Below are 16,553 nucleotides of genomic sequence, written 5' to 3'. Positions count from 1 at the left end.
TATTGTTTTAAACACATCCAGTGCCTTTAAAACTACAAATCCTATGCAGTGTTGCTTACTGGCCTTTGACATAGCAATATGTATTAGTGAACAGTATAGTAATGTAGATTGAATAGACCACATACCTTCTTAGGCGATGTATCAAATTTTGTTATTGAGAATTATAAATATATTATATGGATACACCCTTACAAATAATGAAAAGCAGTCCAAAAAAGCTCTGTTACAGCAGTCTTGCATCACTAATATGGTCCATCGGATTAAAGTGACCATATGGCACAGCCTTAGCACTGAATCTCAGATAAAATAAAAATAGATTGTCTTGAATTCATAAATGAGCATTGCTATTTTTCATGTAAAATGGTGAATTGCTATTTTTCTCTATCATTATAAACCCGATGGATGTTTTAACTGGCGATCACACATGGTGGGTGGGGGACTTTGTTCCAACATAACTTAGGCAGCGTTCAAAGGCATGGAGGCTTTTGCTTGCACCAGTCCTGCTCCTGACCCAGAAGAGTACAGGCAAGCAATCTGGTCATCACAGTCAATTACTTTAGCAGTATGTCATCAAACATGAAAAACCGTGATGATAATGTCCACTTTCACTGAAGCTTTGCAAAAATAGGAGAATGCTTTTAAAAATATTTCCATTTAACCTACATAAAATAGCAATACGTTAAATATCCTGATTGCTAGAGATGCTGGGTAACCTAACTCCAAGTAAAGTCAATAGGAACTGCAGGTGATCCAGGCCTCTAAAGCTCAATAAGACCAACTAACGCCTAAGTAGTTCACAATGCAGAAAAAATCCCTTGCATCAGACTAGAAACTCCAAAGGTTCCTTTCACAGCCTGGGATGGTGGGGTAGATCCTCTCCACACACACAAAGAAAGAAAAGTAACCAAGCCCAGAGTGCTCCCATTGACCTCAGTGGGAACAGAAGCAGTCCTTGAAAATGCAGCATGGCGAAAACTTCCCTTCTCACCCACAGATGTGGTTCCTTCAAGATCAGGACTCAGGTCTGTTGGCAGGGCTCTGTGGGGCAGTTTGCAGGGCTGTAGCTGGCCTGTAGAATAAAGAACTCATTTTAAAAGTAATAAGAGATAATGAATTGTGTGTATTACTGAGAAGGATACACACACACACGTTTCATTTGCTTATTTTATTTCTCTTTAAATTTTGCCAGGCCTACAAGTACCATTAGAGTATTGCTTTGTATAGTATCAATCTGAAAGTATTTTTAATAAATGTCTTTGAACAGTGGAATACTCATAAAGTTTTGAGTCATGGGCTAGGAAACACACTGGTGTGACCTACTTATAACAGTGCTTGTCACCCATCTTTTAGCTTTAAATCAATCTGTCATTTTTTAAAAGCTTCTCTGTCAGACTCTGAAAGTGAAATGTAACTGCCATTGTGTTAGTCTCTATGGGCCAATTCAGGAAAGCACTTAAGCATGTATTTTATCACCCTTTTTGAACAGGACTGCCTTCCTGAGTTCTCATTCCCTCTTGACAGAGCAGTGTATCTGCACACACACTCATGATGCTCACCTGCCATTAAAGAGGAAATCCAAGTCTTGTATTCAAACTAGGATTGACTTGCTTTTATTATGAAACTCCTAGAAATATTTCCTCAGGTGTAACTTTTAAAATTATGAAAATGCTCTCCAGGTATATTACAACTAGAGCTGGTTGGCAAATGTGGAGTTTTCAAAACATTGAAAACCATAAACTTTTGGCTGAAAACCAAAAATTTTAATTCAGAAATGCCATCACAGTATCTCATGGGAGTTGTATTTCAGATGCCTAGTATCCCTGTTCCCCTCTACAGGCAAAACTCCCTGGTCAGACTACATCTTCCATGATGCACCGTGTTCCCCCTCCTCTCCCCAGCTGGGAGTCCCCAGCTTTGGTGCATCATGGGAGATGTAGCCCAGCTGGAGAAACTGTTCATCCCAAATGAGTGTTGATATAACCTTTGTACCAAAACACACCACCATGTATTTTTGCATTTGCTACAGAAAAAAGTTATTCTAAGAATGTTTGAGAGTTTAAAAAATAGTTTATTGGAACAGTTATTTTTATCACTTCTTGTATAAAGCCAAATGTCTTGTCAGCCGAATTCCTTATAGGTAAGACATCATGTAAAAAGAACCTAAAATAGTTCTGAAGTGTCACAGATTTAATGCCCGTTCCCAAGACCTTCCACAGCTAAAAGTGAGAATCTACCTGTTCTCATGAAATAAAGCTCCCATTTCTGTTCCTATAGGGCAGAAAAATATTAGTCTTTAGAGCAAGGACATTTTTATGTAGAGAACATCTGCCATGGTTGCAGGACTAGATCATGTCCATCCTAGGTCTTGGACACATATAATTTGGGTGGGAAATTCCACATTTAAGCGGGAGAAGGATTTCTTTGGCAAGATGATTACCCTCTTGTCCACAATGATGATATTTGAAACTTCTCAGAGGATCTGGATGTTAGATAAGTTCTGGGGGGATGGATGTGGTGATCAAAGGTTGATGATAAATAAATGTATCAGTTCGCTATGCAATCTATTGCATGTATAATCTTTGTTAGCGGTAGCCATCTTACAGACACAGAATTTTGTGAGCAAAGATGTTAGTAAAGAGACAAATGACAATGCTCTCTCACATCCTAATTCTCTCTCCTGCTTCATGTCACTCAAAGTGTTGATACCTCTTAAGATAATTCACATCATCTGATATGAGTAAAAGTTTTGAGTGAATTTTAATTTTTCAATGAATATACTTCTTAATACAGCACTTATAGCTCATTTATATGCTGGATACAGCTCAGCATTCTCCTTCCCAACAGCCTGGGATGGCTTGACCGTAGCCCTTACTCAGCTACATAGGAAGTAAGACCTCCCACTAACTCTCCTGTGCAGTTGAGTAAGGAATATTCCCTGATGCTCCCCATGCAAAGAAGTGGATAGAGAGGAATGGGCAAAGTGTTGGCTGGGCCTCTTCTGTTTGTCTGCCAAAGTAGTTGGCCAGGTGCGTGGAGGGTGGAAAGTAAGCTGGATCCTGCAAAGATTTGAAGTGGCATACTCCCCTTGACAACAAAGGAGGAGCAAGGGAGAAATGGTATCCTTCTGAGGCTATGTCTACACTTAAAATGCTACAGCTGCACAGTGTAGCCACTGCAATGACAGGAGGAGTTCTCCCATCACTGCAGTTAATCCACCTCCTCAAGAGGCAGTAACTAGGTCGACGGAAGAATTAGTCCATCAACCTAGTGCTGTCTACACCAGGAGTGAGGTCGTCTTAACTACGTCTCTCAGGGGCGTGGCTTGTTTAGACCCCTGAGAGACGTAGCTAAGCCAATGTAGATTTTCTGTGTAGACCAGCCCACATGTCACAGTTTGTTCGAGAGGCTTCTCATGGGGCAGCATAGCTACACACTGCCTCTTATTCTGGGCTCTGTCTAGTGGCTCTGTCTGGACCTATCTGAAAAGGAGAAAGAGAGTGACATTACAAAATAGACACAATACTATACCCTTTCTTTTGGGTTTCCCAGTGAATTTGAGGCCTGATTCTCCATTGCCCTGCAGCATAATGTTCCCAGGCTGGAATACCTTGCTCATTAAACCAGAGAGAACCCTTCACACCCTGCTTTACAGGGGTGTCAGTGACCACACAAAGTGTAAGGTAGCAGGAAATTGTGCTCTTTCAGCTTATACTTTCCAAAATTCCAGATCTAATAAAGTTGTCCTTAGAGTTATGTCTCATCTGATTCAGCACTTTCAAAAAGACTGAACAATGATCACTCACTATTGACAAACATGTTTCGGAAAATCAAATCAATACTTGATTTAGCGACATTCAATTACACATATTTCATTTGTAAATTGTTCACTGTAGATTTTATTTACCTTATTATGAAAGACCTCAGCTTTATAGAAAATCAATTCTCTGTCATTTAAATGTTTTCTTATAACTGAGCTTGGTCTCCATTTGTTTTTTGTAGTGCTCCTAGTATTAAGGAGATATAATAGACATATCTGTCAAGAATTTACTGTTATTTTGCTGTGGGGATTCTAGACATTTACGGAAATTATTGTTAAAATGAGTGTTTTAAACTTGTGTAATTTATGTATCCAGAGTGAAAGATTAATAGTAGCTGCCTATATAATATGAAACTTCAATTAAAATAAAAATTAACGTATCAAAGTTGTCACATGCAAGAATTAGCTTGACTATTAGAAATAGACTCTGGGCCAACTTTTTCCTTTCAGTTATATTGGTGGAAACCCACATAAACCCATCTGAATTACTGTGGAATTGCTATGGAATTGCTATGGAATTGCTGGCTGTATTTTAAAGAAGACTTATTGAAGGTGCAGGAACAAACAATCCCTAAATTCAGAAAGAAGAGCAAATATGGCAGGCGACCAGCTTGGCTTAACAGTAAAATCTTTGGTGAGCTTAAACTCAAAAGGTAGCTTACAACAAGTGGAAATTTGGATAGATGACTAGTGAGGAGTATAAAAATATTGCTAGAGCAAGCAGGGGTGTAAGCAGACAGACAGGCAACAGCACAATTGGGAGTTGCAGCTAGTAAGGGATGTGAAAGGTAACAAGAAGGGTTTCTACAAGAATGTTAGCAACAAGAAAAAGGTCAGAGAAAGTGTGGGACCCTTACTGAAGGGGAAGGCAACCTAGTGACAGATGATGTGGAAAAAGCTGAAGTATTCAATGTTTTTTTTTCCCTTGGTCTTCAAAGACCAGACTCCTGCACTAGGGAGCACAGTATGGGGAGGAGGTGAGCAGCCCTCAGTGGTGAAAGAACAGGTTAAGGACTATTTAGAAAAGCTGGACATGCACAAGTCCAGGGGTCCAGATCTAATGCATCCAAGCGTGCTGAGGGAGTTGGCTGATGTGATTGCAGAGCCATTTGTCCATCTATCTTTGAATTTGTTGGTGATCAGAGGAGATCCCGGAACATTGGAAAAAGGCAAATATGTGCCCATATTTTAAAAAAGAGAACCCGGGGAACTACAGACCAGTCAGCCTTCACTCAGCCCTGGCAAAATCACAGAACAAGTCCTAAGGATCCATTTTGAAGCACCTTGGAGGAAGAGGACTGGTGATCAGCGAACAGTCAACATGGATTCACCAAGGGCAAGTCATGCCTGACTAACCCTGATTGCCTTCTAATGCGACTAACTGGCTCTGTGGATATGGGGAAAGTGGTGGATGCGATATATCTGCTTGAACTGCAACAGCTTTTGATAATGGTCTCCCGCAGTATTCTTGCCAGCAAGTTAAGAAAAGGTGGATTGGAATGAATGGACTATATAGGGATAGAAAGCTGGCTAGATTGTCAGGCTTAACAGGGTCGTGATCAGTGCGCTCTATGTCTAGTTGGCAAGACAGTATCAAGCAGAGTGCCTCAAAGGTTGGTCCTGGGGGCGGTTTTATTCACATCTTTATAATAGATCTCGAGATGGGATTAATTGCGCCTCAGCAAGTTCGCTGATGACACTAAGCTGGGGGAGAGATAGATACGAGGGAGGGTAGGAAAGGTCCAGGAGTGACCTAGACAAATGGAAGATTGGTCCCAAAAGAAATCAGATGAGATTCACAAGGACAAGTGCAGAGTTCTGCTGTCTTAGGAAGGATAATCCCATGCACTGCTACAGGCTGGGACAACTGGCTAAGCGCAGAGGTTGCAGAAACAGGACCCCTAGAGATACAGTGGATTGAGAGCTGGATATGAAGATCACAGTGTGCCCCACATTGTGCCAGAAGAGGTCAACAGCATATGGACTGCTATTAGTAGGAGCATTGCACAGATCAAGGAAGTGATTATTCCCTCTGTTTGACACTGGTGAGGCACATGCGGTTAGTATTGTGTCCAGTTTTGTGTCCTCCACTACAGAAGGGATGTGGAATAAATTGGAGAGATCCAGTGAGGCATCAAAAATGATTAGGGGGAACTGGTACATGACTTATGAGGAGAGGCTGAGGAAAACTGAGGTTATTTAGTCTTCAGAAGAAAGGAGTGAGGGGACATTTGATAGCAGCCTTCAATTATCGAAGGAGGGTTCTAGAGAGGAATGAAGCTCAGCTATTCTCAGTGCTGGCAGATGACAGAACAAGAAGCAATGGTCTCAAGTTGCAGTGGAGGAGGTAGGTTGGATATTAGAAACACTATTTCTCTAGAGAGGGTGGTTGAAGCACTGAAATAGGTGTACTAGGGAGTGGTGGAATCACCATCCTTAGAGGTTTTTAAGGCCGGCTTCACAAGCCCTGGTTGGGATGATTTAGTTGGTGTTCGTCCTGCTTGAGCAGGGGATGGACTAGATGACCTCCTTAGCGCTCTTCCAACCATAATATTCTATGATTCTATGATTTAACATGTGTAAATCAGAGAAGACTTTAGTCCACAGATGAATGGAATTTTTGATTAATTTTGCAAAATCATAGCAAAACAAGGGAGTAACATTTTCCAAAGCACCAAAGTGACTTAGGAGCTTAATTGGACTTAGATTCCTACAGCCAGATTTAAAAAAGATTAAACGGACTTATCTGCTAGTAGTAGCTGTGGAGTATCTAACTGGGCTTTGTTACAATAGATAGCTTTACCAATAGAGGGTGTATTAGTAGATATGGCATGTATAGGGAGTGTCGAGAAACTTGGAGAACTCTACTTACAGGAAGTCTTATGGACTGGGATATGTGGAGAAAGAAGTCAAAGTCTGAACATTGTATTATCTTGGTTCCTTTCCACTTATTGCCTGAATACTAACCGGCTTCCTAGCAGCTCAGTGAAGGAATGAACTACATGGCCTGAGTGTACTATCCTCTATATGATGTTGTTGTCATAACAATTAGCTAGGGTTAATGTCTCTCTACCTGTAAGGTGTTAACAAACAGGGAACCTGGAACACCTGACCAGAGGATCCAATCAGGAGACAAGATACTTTCAAATCTGGATGCAGGAAGCCTTTGTTTGTGTTCTTTGTTCTTTGTCCGTGTTCTCTCTGATTCTGAAGAGGGACCAGACCATTAAGCAGATTCCTTCCAATCTTTCTGAAAAATCTCTTGTGTTCTAATTTTAGTAGTAATCAGGATTAAAGGCGGTTTTAGTCTTTTGGACTGTTTCTTTATTTGCAAATAGTGTAGTTTGCTGGAAGTATTTAATTTGTGCTGGGGTAAGTTTTCTTGTAGTGTCTATAAGCTGAAAGACCCTGTAATATTCCATCTTGATTTACAGAGAATATTTTAATTTTTATTTCTTTATTAAAAGCTTTTCTTTTTAAAGACTGAGTGATTTTTCCCCCTTGTTAGGCTCAAAGGACTGAGTCTGTACTCACCAGGGAATTGGTGGGAGATGGAGAGAGAGGAGGAGGGGAAAGGTGAATTTCCTCTCTTTCTTTTAGATTCACGGAGCTTGAATCTGTATTGCCTCTGGGTGAGGGGAAAAGGTAGGGGAGGTAACATTCCTCTCTGTGTTATGATTCAAGGAGTTTGAATCACGATATCTCCTAATGTACCAGGGCGGGAAAGAGCTGGGAGGAAGAAAGGAGGGGGAAGGGAAATGGTTTATTCCCCTTTGTTGTGAGACTCAAGGAATTTGGGTCTTGGGGTCCCCAGGGAAAGTTTTTGGGGGACCAGTGCCCCAAAACACTATACTTTTGGGTGGTGGCAGCCTATCAGATCTAAGCTGATAATTAAGCTTAGAGGAATTCATGCTGGTACCCTATCTTTTGGACTCTAAGGTTCAGATTGGGGAATAATGCCATGACAGTTGTGCAAAGCCTTGGCATCTCATAGTTCGGTTCCTTTTCCGTAACATTGGGTTTTGGACAAATATCTTTGAATGTTCCTTCAGCTCCCAGTGGAGTCCATGCATGAGAGATTAGCTCTTGCCTCTGTAAAACAAGAATGCTTGAGCAATTTGGACTAAAACTTTATTCTGGTGCAGAAACAGAATCAATTAGGAGCATTTTCTAAAAGCAATTTTTTTAAGCTTGTTAACTAGTGTTATGTCTGAACCCTGAAATTAACATGCATCATCTTTATTGCCATTATTTGAAAATTTGCAATTTGCGTCTGTGGATTTGATCAGAATGTTGAGTAGGATTAATACAGCCTTTCTTTGTGCAAATAAATAACAAAACAGGATGAAACATGATGTAACAGGAAAAACTGGCCTCCATAACACAGTAACATTTTCTTCTATTTCCAACACACTTAAATTGATATAGAAAGGGGTGTAAGTGACATGGTGTCTCCTAATACAAAAGCGCTGTTCATTTCCTTTTGCACCAAAGCATTGTAGTCAAGGTGCTATACCACAAAAGGCAGCACTGACTGCATTATGGCTTATATCTGTGCTCTTTTTTCTCCCTTGTTCAATTACAGATGCAGTTTCTGGGTAAGGCAAAGTACTGGTAACATTTTTAAATGATGATATGTTTATTTGCATGATTGTCATGGGATCTCTGTAATGCAAGACATGCAAAGTGTGATATCAATGCTTAAATATCAAGGTGATAGGCAGCTCAGAAATACCTGAGACCTGATTCTATCCTTTAGAACAGAACTAAAAAGTTTTGAGTCTTCATGAAACAAAACATCATTGTCCTCAGCCTCCCGTGTTCTGCCCCGAAATAAGACTTGCCTCGCACTTATTCTAACTGCAGACAAAGGGGAACACCTGTGCATTCACATTAAATACTTCTCCCCTCTGTACGATGTTCAAATCAGCATTCCTTCTCATTTGAAGCTGAAACACTCAGAAATGGCCCCCAGATATTGCTTTTGGGCAGAGAGTTCAAATGGGACAGGATTCTTTGTTGCAGAGAATGTGCAACCCCTCTATGGTCCTCTTCATTCCAGCCCCCCCGCCCCGCCCCATGAGCTAATTCTGTTGCTAGGGGCCCTTCACAACACAGAGGATGACATGGGATTTGGCCCTACTGTTCCCTAGTCTGGTGAGATAAGCCTAGAGGCATTTTTGCTGACTATTTGCTCCGTGAAAATGAAAGAGAAAGATATTATTATTCTTTAGTGAGAATGCCTATAGGTTCCAATCATGGATCAGGGCCCTCTTGTGCTAGGCTCTGTACATAAGCACAATGAAAAGATAGTCCCTGCCAGAAGGGGCTTGCCATTTAAGCAACGGTAGCATTGTAAAAATGTCAGAAGTTTGATGTAGAAGATATCGGCCCAGATTCTGGTCCCTGCTAGTTGGCAGGGTGTTAGGAGGAGATTTCACACTCCGTTGTGGTGTAACAATCAGCATATGTGGGTTTATGTTGCCCCTTGGTACAGCCCCTAGAGTAGAGGCATGCTAGAGATAAGTCCTTAGGGCTGGTCTAATTTAATTGGCTCTGGAGCTGGTTCAGAATTTAGGAGTTGCAAAGGGAGCAATAAGCTGACTCCCATCTCAGGCGTGCCCACACTTAACCTGTTACAGTGGCAGCACTGCAGCTGCACTGCTGTAGCACTTCAGTGTCCTTCTGCAGCTATGTCTACGCTTAAAATGCTACAGCAGCACAGTGTGGAGGCTCACTACAGCAGCAGGAGGGATTCTTCCGTCAGTCTGCATAAACCACCTCCCCAAAAGATGGCAGCTCACATAGGTGCTGACTTTTGTTTTTGTAGGTGGGTGCTTTTAAAGGGGTATGTGTGTCTGGGGTGGTGAACGCTCTGCCAGTTTTGGGAGGAAGCTATTTTCAGCATATTTATACACTTCTTTCATATTCTAGTTATTGAATGTGTCTATCATTGGTATCTTTACTATTTTAATAATGATTAAATTGTTATGAACTACATCATTACATTATCATGAATTACAATATATTAAAATAATTGGCATCTCCTACAAACTGTCTTCACTAACATCCGAATTTAAAGAGATTATGTTTCACTGTAGCTTTCTGGATGAAACTCTCAGCAATCTTATTTACATCTAGTTCCTTGGTAGGGTCTTGCTGCATGTTAAGGACAGCTACATTATTCAGTTGCATCTGTCCCAAGGGCATAGTCAGGTGTAGGGAACAGGGGGAGCGGAAAAAAAAAAGGCGCCACCTGCTGCGGTGCTTTTACTGACAGGGTGATGCTCCGGGTCTTCAGCTGCATTTCGGAAATGAAGCTTCAGTGTCGCCGAAGACATCCAGAGCAAGTGAAGGATCCATCACTGAAGTACTGCTGAAGAACCTGAGCACCGCCGCGTCAGTAAAAGCGTCACAGCGTGGTGCCTTTATTTTTTTTCCTGCTCCCGGATGAGTAAAATTAAAAAGGCGCCACTTGTGTTCGGTGGGGGTGCGGCCGCTCCCCCGCTTCCCTCTTAGCTACGCAACTGTTCTGTCCTGTTGATGACTGGAAATAATTTTTAAGTCTTCTGAAGCTGGAGAACGAGTAGTCTGCAGTTCAGGATGATGCAGGCACAGTGAAGATTCTCATAAATTTGCAGTCCTCTGGAAGCATAGTGCTTCCAGAGGAGTGCAAATGACTCCAAGATCTCTTTCTTGATGGGTAACAGTGAATTTAGGCCCCATCATTTGATATGTATAGTTGGGATTATATTTTGCCATGTGCATTTCTTTGCATTTAACTTTGAATTTCATCTGCCGTTTTGTTGCCAAGTCACCCAGTTTTGTGAGATCCCTTTGTAGCTCTTCACAGTCTGCTTTGGACTTAACTGTCTTGAGTAATTTTGTCCCATCCGACGAAGTGGGTATTCATCCACGAAAGCTCATGCTCCAAAACGTCTGTTAATCTATAAGGTGCCACAGAATTCTTTGCTGCTTTTGTCCCATCTGAAAATTTTGCCACCTCACTGTTTATCCTTTTTGCAGATCATTTATGAAATGTTGAACAGCACTGGTCCTAGTACAAGCCCCTGGGGGCCGCCACTGTTTACTTCTCTCCTTTCTGAAAATGGGCCATTTATTCCTACACTTTGTTTCCTATGGTTTGACTGGAGTGCCTGGCAATGCTTTCACGATCATTTTAGGATCCTTAATTTAATTTAATGACAAGCCTTTTCTTATCTTAATCACCCTGCCTCTGTTTATAAACAAACTCCCTGCCCCAAGAGAAGAAGCTGCTAGCAGCACAGAACTTATCACAGTCCACACTCAAACTCTGGCTCCCTCAGCACCCTCTATTTTTTTCTTTTTCAGGGGTGCTTGAGCCCTGGCATCCACAGAGTTGGTGCCTATGGTAGGTAAGTTGATGAAAAAATTCTTCCATTAACCTAGCACTGCCTACACAGGGGCTTAGCTTGGCTTAACTGTGTCACTCAGGGGCGTGCATTTTTTACACCCCTGAGCAATGTAGAAGGGTCAACATAACTTGTTAGAGTAGATCTGGCCTCACCAGGCTCCATGTGTGTGTGTTGCATCTTCAGAGGGCTGGAAAATCTGGCCCTAGTGAAGGTTTTTCGTTGTTTTAAACTCCTCTATTTTTTACTCCGTTTTCTTACACATTCCTTTTCAGATGCTGCCTGTGCTGCTCAGAGCTGCTCTGCTGGCCATGGGGGCCCCTGAACATCAGGCTGCAATGAATTCCAGCCCACTGGTATTGCTTACCACTCCAGTGTCTCTGCCCCACATTCTCTGAGCAGGTGCTGGTTCCTCTGGTGCCCGGCATTCCACTGGGACTAAAACCATCATCAGAACATGGGCATAGACATTAAGAGCCAGCATCTCTACTCAGGTTACAGACTTCAGAGAGACACTAGTGCTCGAATGCTCCTGTATCGATGCACTGGATGAATTTAGAAATACTTTCCATAATTACAGGACATTCTGCAGAGTAAAAGGGAGACACTAATGCAATACTTCAATTTTTAAAAGCTTTTCAATGAAGGTGCCTGAAGCTCTTTTAAAAATTAAAAGCTGTTCAAAACTTTGTTAGTCATTTCCAAAGTTCTTAGTACTTTGAAAAAAATGTAGTTTATCCCTTATTTCTGCTGTCTTGTAGTTATTATGAAAAGGCTAGTGTCTCTACAATTAAAAGCTGCAGAAGAAAATCCATTACATTCTGGATTTTGACCTCACCAGCTTTTTAGAAGAGTGTGTGCATCTAATGTGAGCATGCAATTTCTGTTTGCACATGCAATTACAATTAATGTACATGCAAATGTCCAGTGAACATATTGCTCTGTGTGAACCATGATGGATGTAGTTTAAGATGTCTGCAGCCATGGGAAAACCCCCAAAGGGCACAGGGTTTAAGCCACAGCTAACAGAATTGGCAAGTTATAATAAAATAAGAATAATGATCATTAATAATTACGAGCTCTTATGTAGCACTTTGCATCTGCATATCTCAAAGCACTTGGCAAACCAAGAGATCTTTATACATATTTTATATATGGGGAAACTGAGGCACAACAAGGTGAATGCAGATAGGATTTAGTATATGGAGTCTGAATGGCTGGAGAGAATACAAGGGTGGGATTAAGGATATGTCTGCATTCCTTAATTGTACATTTGCACACTGTCCAATGAGTTTAATTTAAAGGAAATTTAACTTTGAATTTCCTGACTTTCAAAAATGTGTGTTTTATTCAAAGCTACATTACTTTATTAAGGGGGTTTTGATACATATTTAGGACCTGACCTCCACTTTAATGACATTTTTTGTCTGGGAGATTTTAATCGTTGCTTGCATTCATCTTACTCATTTTTTACTTTTGCATTCATTTTCACCACAGTTGACAGGAATCTGTGGCCCATACGTTGAAGCAAACAAGGGTATGTACAAACAAATTCCCGCTGTAATGTAAAAGGTGAATGGAAAGACTTGTACAACTATGATGATGTGCTATATTTGAGAACAGCTGCCTGCAGTTAAGCAATAGAAATGGAATGAGAACTTATAGTCTTTTATTTAGTCAAGTAATTCAATATGACCTGTCTTATTCACAGGCGTGTTAAGAATGCAGAACTGCAAACCGTTCTCATTTGTTTTCCCTGGTGGGAGGAACTGATAAAAGAAAATCAACCAAAATGACTCGCTACTAGTCGATTAGACTGTAACCCCTTCCAAAAATCATGATCATGTTTTTATAGGAAAGAAAAAATAAGGGCCTTTTTCTCTCCCCACCACCCCAGTCTATGTAGTCACTCTGCCTGAACTGACAGATGGGTCAGCTGCCCACACTGCATATTCCTGGTTTCCCAGGACCCTGTGGAAGTCTCCATAGTGGCCTTTGTCTGCATATGGGAAAGGGCAGATGTGAGGTGTGCATCATGCCATACCCAGCTTGGCAGGAAAGGCACAGGAATGCTAATGCAGCCTGAAGATGAATTAACTTCCTTGAGGAGTTTCTCCATGCTTGAGGAAGCCTCTGGCAGCATTATGGAGCATGCTATCAGCAACCCGGAGGTTGGGCCGCAGAACTAAGGTCATCTTCCTTGCCTGTTGATTTGATCATAACACTTCCCTCTTTTCAGAGTAGCAGCCGTGTTAGTCTGTATCTTCCAAAAGAACAGGAGTACTTGTGGCACCTTAGAAACTAACAAATTTATTTGAGCATAAGCTTTCGTGGGCTACACAAAAAGTGCATCCGAAGAAGTGGGCTGTAGCCCACGAAAGCTTTATCTCAATACAAGTTGTCTTCTCAAGGTCCTATCATAAGCATAATCCCAATCTCGAACCGCGTCAAAATTGGGTGCCTGCATGAACCTCCAAGCTTATTACCAGCTTGAATCTGATAGTCGCCACCAACAGGATCAGTGCTGCCTCACTCTGTGTCTCCGCCAAACCTCCTGGGGACCCAAGACTCAGATGCCCTGAGTCTACAACAAAGGGAAATAACCCACTCCTTCTCCTCTTTACCTCCCCCCATATTTTCCCGCCCTGGTACACTAAGAGATTTCCCTGCTTCCATCCTCTGAAAACACACCTCAGAGAGATACGTGCTCCTCCGCTTACCAGAGCATGCAATTCAAGCTTACAATTTAACACAAAGGATTCCCCCTCCCTTCGTCCTAGCCTTAACAGAGAAAACTCAACGGTTTAAAAGAAAGCTTTATATAAAAGAAGAAAAGACATAAAAATGGTCCTGTATCAAGATAATAACAGGGTCAACTGCTAAAGAAAACATGAATAACAGCCTTATTCAAAAAGAAATACAATTTAAACATCCAGCAACTACACACATGTAAATACAAAAAAAAACAATATAAGCCTATTGTTTTTCTACCTTTGTACTCCAACTTGGAAACAGAAGGTTAGAAAGCGGAGATAGAGATCACTCTCATAGCCGAGAGAGCACAGACAGAACAAAGAACTCCCACGCAAAAAACTTCCCTCCCTGAGCTTTGAAAAAAACCGGTTTCCTGATTGGTCCTCTGGTCAGGTGTTTGGTTCCCTTTGTTAACCCTTTACAGGTAAAAGAAACATTAACCCGTAGCCATCTGTTTATGACAGTGCCAAAAGTACTTTTCTCTTTGAATCCCTCCACTCACTTCCCGCTATCGCATCGGATTTAATCTTTTTGTCCCCACCTTCAAAGCTCGACATTACTTTGCCTCTCTCTACTGCATCACCCACACTGAGCTTTGTGTTGCCACCTCTTCTCCCCCAATGCTCAGCCCAGCTGTGTGTTTGTCAGCTTCCCACATATTAGTGTCTGTACCTGTTTCATGGGATGGCCTCTCTGAGCTCACTCAGAAAGCTCCTAATCTTGTCCACATTTAAATCCCTCCCTTAAAGCCCAGTCCTCTGATACTGCCAACAGTGGGTTCAGGTGACGTATAAAGACTTCTCTCTTTGTTTCCCCGTTAATGTAATCTCTGTCTGCTCATCTTTTTGTCTTTAGACTGTGAGCTCCTCAAGACAGCGATCATCCTTTCCTGAATGTATGGAAAGTGCTTAGCACATGATGAGTGTCCCCATAAATTAATAATCCAATAACAGGTCTTCATGCGGATGGTTCTGTGTGACTGGCCAGATCTCAGTGACTGTGAGCAGATCTCTGGGGAAGTTCTTTATGGGCAGGAGCAGATTTGCCATGAAACAAACCATGTCGTGGCACGGGGCCCCCAATGACAGGGGGTCCCCCAAATGCAGGACAAATATCTGACAACCTGTCCCTGAGTTCTGGCCAGCGGAGCAGCAGGGCTCAGGCAGGCAGGCTGCCTACATGCCATGCCCTATGGCCCCATGCCACTTCCGAAAGCAGCCAGCTGCTGGCATGTCTCTGTGCGCCCCTGGCAGGGGCGGGGAGGCAGTTCTGCACGCTGCCCCCATCCCAGGCAGCATACGGAGACCTGCTACTCCCCAAGGGGTGCACAGAGATGTGGCAGCAGCAGGGCTAAGGTGGAACCTGCCCACTTTGTCTCCTTCCCTCTGCACCACCTCTCTCCTGGAAGTGCCCAGCATGTCCCTGCAGCCCTTCCCGAGCATTGACTCTGCAGCTCTCATTGTCCGGGAACTGTGGCCAATGGGAGCTGCGAGGGCAGTGCCTGTGTGCAGCAGTGCATGGAGACCCCCTGCCTCCCCCACTACCTAGGAGCCACTGCCAGAGGGGTGTGTGCCAGTCACTTTAGGAGCCATGCTGCTCGAGGTAAGCACCACTCTCCTGCCCCCCTCCTGCACCCCAACCCCCTAGCCCAGCCCAGAGCCCACACCCCACACCCAAACTCCCTCCCAGAGCCCAACCCCCTGCCTCAATCAAAGTACCTCACTTTATTTTCATTTACTTCCCATTACTTATAATATAGGAGGAGGATGAAGAAAAGGAATGAAAATCGGGGGGGAGATAAGAGAGAATGGTGTGGCTCGGGGCAGCTGGGATGGGCGGGCCTTGGGGCTTCTCTGGCCACAGTGGGTGTGGGGCCAGTGGGTTAGCCTCCCCAAAGGAGGAGGGCGGCTCACCTGCCACCCATGAATATAAGAGAATATTTACAGAAATCTGACTTTGAATTTGTACATGTGAGTATTTACTCCAGAAACATGATATCGTGCACTGCGTTTATCCAGTCAGGCAACAAAAGCAATAACCTGGGATCTGTGTATCCAATCAAAACTAACTGAAGTAGCTCAAAATTTGAATATCACTCAGGGCTGCTCTTCATAGGAAAGTTTTAATGGTAATACAGGTATAATTATACTAGTATAGTTAAACTGATGCAGTTATATTGCTGCAATTATACAGGTAGAGTAAAATCAACATAGTTATAGTGGTGTGAACCCCTCGTGGACACTATTTCAGTATGAGCGGCATTTTAAAATAAAGTTATTTAGCTTAAATCCCTTATCAACATCAACTAAACCAAAAAAGGTCCTCTTATACCATAATAAGAATATCCACATAGGGGGCTATAGCAGTACGGCTATAATTGGTTTAAATTCATACCTTATGTATATTGATAGAATTTCCTGTGTAGACAAACCCTTACATAGAACTGTGCGCAAAACAATCACAGACCAGAATTGGTTATAGTAAAGTTGAGAATATTGGAAGATATTTCTGGGCTCACTGCCAGCTTGACTGACTTACCAGGAATTGAATGTGGGACTTCCAGAACTGTAGTCACTACAGCTTGCGCT

This window comes from Chelonoidis abingdonii, chromosome 1 (assembly GCF_003597395.2).
Source record: "Chelonoidis abingdonii isolate Lonesome George chromosome 1, CheloAbing_2.0, whole genome shotgun sequence".
In the NCBI taxonomy this organism is placed as follows: Eukaryota; Metazoa; Chordata; order Testudines; family Testudinidae; genus Chelonoidis; species Chelonoidis abingdonii.
The sequence above is the reverse complement of the archived record's forward strand: the minus strand, read 5'-3'. Positions refer to the sequence as shown.